The sequence below is a fragment of the Bidens hawaiensis genome, unplaced genomic scaffold (assembly GCF_021521415.1).
Source record: "Bidens hawaiensis isolate Kalapana, Puna unplaced genomic scaffold, B.hawaiensis_p1.1 tig00035003_1, whole genome shotgun sequence".
Classification (NCBI taxonomy): domain Eukaryota; kingdom Viridiplantae; phylum Streptophyta; class Magnoliopsida; order Asterales; family Asteraceae; genus Bidens; species Bidens hawaiensis.
The window spans coordinates 94,131-101,097 of NW_027496068.1; the positions used below are offsets into that span (position 1 = coordinate 94,131).

General features: G+C 36.4%; 1 pseudogene; it reads left to right on the forward strand.

The window, feature by feature from the left end:
- Positions 1-1,784: 1,784 nt before the first annotated feature.
- Positions 1,785-3,710, forward strand: LOC143586841 (putative receptor-like protein kinase At1g11050 pseudogene; annotated as a pseudogene).
- Positions 3,711-6,967: the final 3,257 nt, after the last annotated feature.

Below are 6,967 nucleotides of genomic sequence, written 5' to 3' on the forward strand. Positions count from 1 at the left end.
GACACTAAAATTTTTTTTGATGGGTCACTTGGGTGTTTGGACCTACTATATTACAAATTTATAAAGGAAACTATGGACTTGAGTGGGTGCAAAAGATCCCCTGACCGAACACTGGATCCGCCCCTGAGTTGATCTTCTACTCAAGCTAGAAGCCTGGAAATTGGGTTCACACTCGATTTGTATCTAACTCGAGACACCCCGTGTCTTTGTAAGTAGCTTTGTGTTCTTTTTTACAAGTATGGAACAATATACAAGAAAATAGCTTTTTGCAATTTTGATTCTCTGATAATACAACCATGTTGTTTACCACACTAAGTTTACGTACCCATCTCAGACAATTGCCATGCTACATCTATATCTCGTTAAAGTCAGTTTTAGGTTTTGTTCATAATTGAGGTTCATCAACTTCGTCAAGCATTCTCTTATAACTTTTTACCAATACATTATTGACCTTAGTACAGATTTCTAACGCACAACACTTTACTACTTACAAGAGTCAAAAAGAAAAACATAAACCACTAAAACTAGGGGTCTGGACGGTTCGGTTTGGATCGGTTTCAGGCTAAAACTAAACCAAAAACAAAAATATCATGCTTTTGATTTTTCAAACAGTTCGTTTTCGGATTTCAGCTTTCTTTTTGGTTTCGGTACGGTTTTTGGCATTTGAGCTGGTAAAATTTTAGGCAGATCGAAAAAAGAGTTGGCCAAAAATAATAAATTTAGATATCAATAATTTTGTTAATTATTAACTAATTGATTATTATACAATCAACCATATTAATAAAAATTTAAAAATTATTACATTATTACATGCAAAATAAAATCTAAAAATCGGTTCGATTTTTATTACAAGCAAAACAAAACCAAATCGTTTAATTTTTATAAAACATAAACTGAACCCCTCGATTTTTGTTTTGGTTCAGTTTTTTAAATTGAATCTTTCGGCTTCGAATCTTTTTAGTTTCTTCTACCGCCCTAGCTAAAACTTTATATATATGATACCATTAAATAGAAAAAAATAAATAAAAGAAAAAGGAAGATTACACAACCTCCAACATTTAGTTTTGATAGTAAACTTAGTTGTGTTTGGGATATAACTATAAATCATAAATTTATAAGTTATAATATTATAACTTATCAATTATTATTTAAAAGGTCTTTTTAAATTTTCAAGAAATTATAAATTAACTAAAATAAATATTCTCAAACCTCCCTTATCTAAGGGTATTCTTAATCCATTTTCTATCTCTATAATTACAATAAAACATCAATTTTTTAATTAAATACTACCTTTTTTTAAAATTTTATCAATACATTTTCTTTCTCCTTTACTCACAACCATTTTAAAAACTATTAAAAAATTACAGAGACGAACAGTATATTTCTTCAAATTTAATCATAAACAGTAACATTTATCTTTTATTCTTTCACAATCATTTTTAACTATTTGTAGAAAAAAATAGAGAACCATCTCATGTAATTTAGAGGATGGTTTGGGAATGGTCTAAGCCGCATAATGCAAGCAACACTTTTATTAATCATTGACTTATTTAACCGGCTAACATATATTTAACAACGTACACTTGTGGTTTGACTGGTTATCGTTTTATCGTATTTGGAACATCAACATCACCACTTGCTCCGATGATCGACATCTTTTCTTTCTACGATCTTTCCTTAAAAATCCACAAGAGCCAGCCATTTACGAAATCTCCACCATATATCAATTTTACTTCAACTTTAATTCCTCCGCTTTGTATTTTGTGTATATTAAAACAATCCATCCAGAACTCTATGAATTTACCTAACAATCAAACATGAATAATATCTTCCTAACAAACGCCGTGTTCACGATATTCTTGTTTTCATCGTCAGTTCTGTCGCAAACTACTTCTTGCCCGATGAACTTGGACTACGTGCTTCGAATCCCATGGCCGACCAACGACTGCGGCGACTCCACAAAACCCGTCAGCAACTCCACCGGCTGCTGTCAGACGTTACTCACCGTCTACGGTATCAGTTTAGCACAATACCTCAAAACAACCTCTGAGTTCAATCTACCCGATCTCGCAACGTCCTCGGCTTGTTTATCCGATTTCCAGACCAAGCTCGACTCGCTCTCGCTACCCAACAATCTCGCGACCTTTTGTTTCGACCCTTTACAGTTTGTCATTTCGCCCAACACCTGTGCTGCAATTCAGACTGTCCAAGATTGGCACCGGAAACTGGGGAACAATACTTTGCTGGATACCGCGTGTCGGGGTGATCTCACTGATCTTACTGCTTGTGCGAATTGCGTTGATGCGGGGTTTACGGTTAACGCCGAATTGGATAAGATAGACGGTAACGCTTCCCATTCTAACAATTGCTTTTACTTTGCTGTTCTTTATGCTGCCGGGATTGCGAATCAATTCGGGCCCGAAAGTAACGGGGCGGTTTCGTGTATTTTCGGAATCAACATTTTACCCAAAACCCATAACAACAATCATCTGCCTGTGATATTCGGATTAGTTGGAGGTCTTGTGGCTGTTGTTTTAACCATTAGTTTTCTGGGATTATACTTTAGGTGGGATAGAAAGAGGAAGCAAGAAAGGATTGATGAATCGGGCCCGGATGAATTCGAATCGAGCCGGGTCAGAAGGCGGCCCAATACGGGCTCTATATGGTTCAAGTTTCACGAGCTCGAAAAGGCAACTGATAACTTCTCACAAAAGAATTTCATTGGTAGAGGCGGTTTCGGGGTCGTTTACAAGGGAGTGTTAAAAGACGGGTCGGTCGTTGCGGTTAAAAAGATTATAGAATCGGAATTCGAAGGTAACAACGAGTTTTGTAATGAGGTTGAAATTATTAGTAATTTGAGGCATAGAAACCTTGTCCCTTTAACCGGATGTTGCATTCATGGTGAAGAAGATGGTTACGAGAGACGGGATGATCAACGGTACCTTGTTTACGAGTATATGTCAAATGGGAATCTTGATGATCATTTGTTTCCAACGAGTCGGAAACCGCCATTAACATGGCCCCAAAGAAGGAACATAATATTAGATGTAGCGAAAGGTTTAGCTTATCTTCACTATGGAGTCAAACCGTCTATTTATCACAGAGATATCAAGGCTACAAATATACTTCTAGAAGGGAGTATGAGAGCTAGAGTGGAGGATTTCGGGTTAGCTAAACAAAGTAGAGAAGGTCAATCTCATCTCACTACTAGAGTAGCTGGAACCCACGGGTATTTAGCTCCAGAGTATGCTCTTTACGGTCAGCTGACTGAAAAAAGTGACGTTTATAGTTTTGGAGTTGTGATTCTGGAGATTATGTGTGGGAGGAAAGCGCTTGACTTGTCAAGCACCGACCCCCCTCATGGGTTCTTGATAACTGATTGGGCATGGTCACTTATAAAAGAAGGGAAAATGGGGCAAGTTTTGGATCCATGTTTGTTGGAACATGGTGTGAGTAATGAGGGTGTGAACCCTAAAGCGATAATGGAAAGATTTGTGCTTGTGGGGATATTGTGTGCTCATGTAATGGTGGCTTTAAGGCCTACAATTATGGATGCATTGAAGATGTTGGAAGGTGATATTGAGGTGCCTGCGATTCCCGATAGGCCGACACCTCTCCGCCATCCTACATTTTCCGGAGATGGTAGTACTGCTAGTATTTCGCTAGTGTTGAGTGGGTTGCAATTGCAAGCCAATGACATGCTTAGGTAGATGAATCAAAAATGTTTTTGACACAGAATGTTGTGATTTGTTAAATGTTGTGTTCTTTTGTTAGCTATAAATGGCTATGGAAACGATTCATGACTTGTATATAGGATGTATTGTAATTATTTTGATTTTGATATTTTCATAATAATATAATATTTTGTAGTTTAGTGTATGAAAGGTGTTTGGATTTTATCCTTAATTTTTCCTTAGTGGTGGAAGACTTGGGTTTTTCAGTAGAGACTCAAGTTTAAATTTTACTTGTGTCACTTTTGGGTAGATATTAGAAATGAATGATTGAGTTACACATTATGTAAAGGTTGTCAATTCGAACCTAGAGTCCACCCGGGTTTTCGTCCTACCGTGTGTTACGCCAGAGATTTCTGCTTTTGTGGTGGCACACGATTGTCAAGTGGCAATCGGCGGTATGGTTTCCCGGAGGAATACCAAAGCCAAACTCTAAAGCCAACGTAGGTGCGGTTAAGACAACATAATTTGATCAGAGCAGGGCATAGGGCTTATGCAATTCCATTTGCATCAATTTATATGTCTTTAACACGCATCGTAACACATTCGCATATGTGCAAAACATTGACCACCATAGAGATGTAACATCCCAACATTTTGAATAAAAACATTTAATACATATTATTTGTTTTAACGGAAAAGTTTACCCGAGTTAGTAAATAATAAATAACAAAGAGGGAAGATAAGTAGGCTAATTAAAGAGAATTAATCATGGACTAAAAAGGAAAGGTGAGCTTTAGGTCCATGGGCTTAACGGAGTATTAATACCCCTTAAACCCTAAATCTTTCAATTTCTATCCATCTTATCCACTTTACACCTTAAAACACACACACATACCCTCTTAAGGGCGGCCGAAAGCTAGAATAAGAAACCGAGATCAAAATCAAACCTTTTATTGATAGATCTTTGGGACACAAGCTAAATACAAGGTCAAGGTTCCTAACTAAAGCTAGTCGTAACCCAGAAACAACAAAAGGTATGTTTTCTACGATTAAAGGTTACATTTTTATGAACGGGTTGCCATGAAACTCAAACCTAGTGTAGATCGGGTCTAAAGGTTTCTTAAAAATGCAAACTTGATGATTAAAATGAGCCTAATGGTCTTATGGTAGTATACGGCTCATAGATGAACCCTAGATCTAGCCTATAACGTTTTAACTCTATAAAGATTTATGCTTTATGTCTAAAACGGGTTAGATCTTGAAGTCGTGATGGCAATGGGTGTAAAACGGTTATGAATGATGATGATAAGTGGTTAAAAGTTCATTATATGAACCATAGACAGTTAACGGAGCTCGATAAATGGGATAAAAATATAAATATGAGCTGAACACACATGACCTGAGAGTTCTCAGTCCAAGAATGGGTTTTCGGCTAAGATGGGTTTTTGGTCAAAATGTGTTTTCGATCAAAGTGATGGGTTCTCGGTCAAACCAAGGTTCTCGGCTAGAATGGGTTCTCGGCCATCAGTTCTGTTGAGCCTGAACCTAGTTGGGCCGGGATGCATAAATAGACCGATAGGCCTGGCTTAACTAAACCCACAAGCTTTAAAGCCCATAACCCACCTAAACAAACAAGCCCAACTTAGAAACATATTGATTAACTAAAATACCCATTTAATCAAGTAAAAGGTTAGTTAACGAAAATATATATATTTAACATTTAGCCATGCTCAATTAAAGAAGGGGATAACAATTAACGGCGAATGCAACAGGATTCAGGTGAGTTTCTAGCCCCTTTCCTTGTTATGTTTTCGAGGCTGTGTGCATACTTGATGTGATAGTTAATACACTTACCTTAAATGGTAAGTGTATCCATGTATGATTTACGTGATAGATATTATGTTATGATTGTGAATGAAAGCTTATCAGTACGTGAACGATCTTCGGATATTGCACGTATTGACAAGGGAGGTATGTATATGAAAGATGAATATATATGTACAACGTATGAGTATGTAATAATGATTAAAGAAAGTATATGTATGTTACGGGTATCTAAAGACAGTATGTGCGAAGATGAAGAAGTAAGGGATCAGACCCTAATAATATCTGAGATAGAGAAAAAAGGGATCAGACCCTATTAATATCTGAGATAGAGAAGTAAAGAGGGATAAAACCCTACTAATATCTGAGAGAGACAAGAAAGGGATCATACCCTAATAATATCTGAGATAGACAAAGGAAAGAGGGATCCGACCCTAATAATATCTGAGATAGAAAAATAAGGGATCAGACCCTAATAATATCTGAGATAGAATGGACAGTAAATATAAAGTATGAAAGTAATAAGGTATGTACGTATGTATGAAAGTATGAAATGAAAGTAAATTAGCAAAATAATTATTATGTATCTTCGGATGCATAATTGAAGGTAAGTGCATGTATTGTATGATGTATGATTAACTAGAACTCACACAGCGTAGCTGACTTTTAGTATGCATGCAGGTGAGTAGGATGCGACAGCTGGCGTGAGCGGGACACATGGCAGAAGAATAAATGCCTGGCATCTGAAGACTTGTTATGTTTTATAATTAATGATTTAATTTTGAAAGACAAGATGAATGTTTTAAGACATGTTATGAATTATTACTGTAAATTTATAAAAGTTTTTATATTCCGCGTATGTTTTTATTAACTCTAATGATTAGAACTATGTTGATGAGTAAATCCACGTCCAAATGTGAGGCACCGGTAACGGGGCCTTACAAGTTGGTATCAGAGCAAAGTTCGAGAGATTTGAGCAACCTCTTTAAGGAGAGAAGACTTGTAACATCCCAGCATTTCGAATAAAAACATTTAATACATATTATTTGTTTTAACGGAAAAGTTTACCCCAGTTAGTAAATAATAAATAACGAAGAGGGAAGATAAGTAGGCTAATTAAAGAGAATTAATTATGGACTAAAATGGAAATGTGAGCCTTAGGTCCATGGGCTTAAATGAGTATAAATACCCCTTAAACCCTAAATCTTTCCATTTCCATCCATCTTATCCACTTTACATCTTAAAACACACACACACACACCCTCTTAAGGGCGGCCGCAAGCTAGAATAAGAAATCGAGATCAAAATCAAACCTTTTATGATAGATCTTTGGGATACAAGCTAAAAACAAGGTCAAGGTTCCGAACTAAAGCTAGTCGTAACCCAGAAACATCAAAAGGTATGTTCTCTACGATTAAAGGTTACATTTTTATGAACGGATTGCCATGAAACTCAAACCTAGTGTAGAT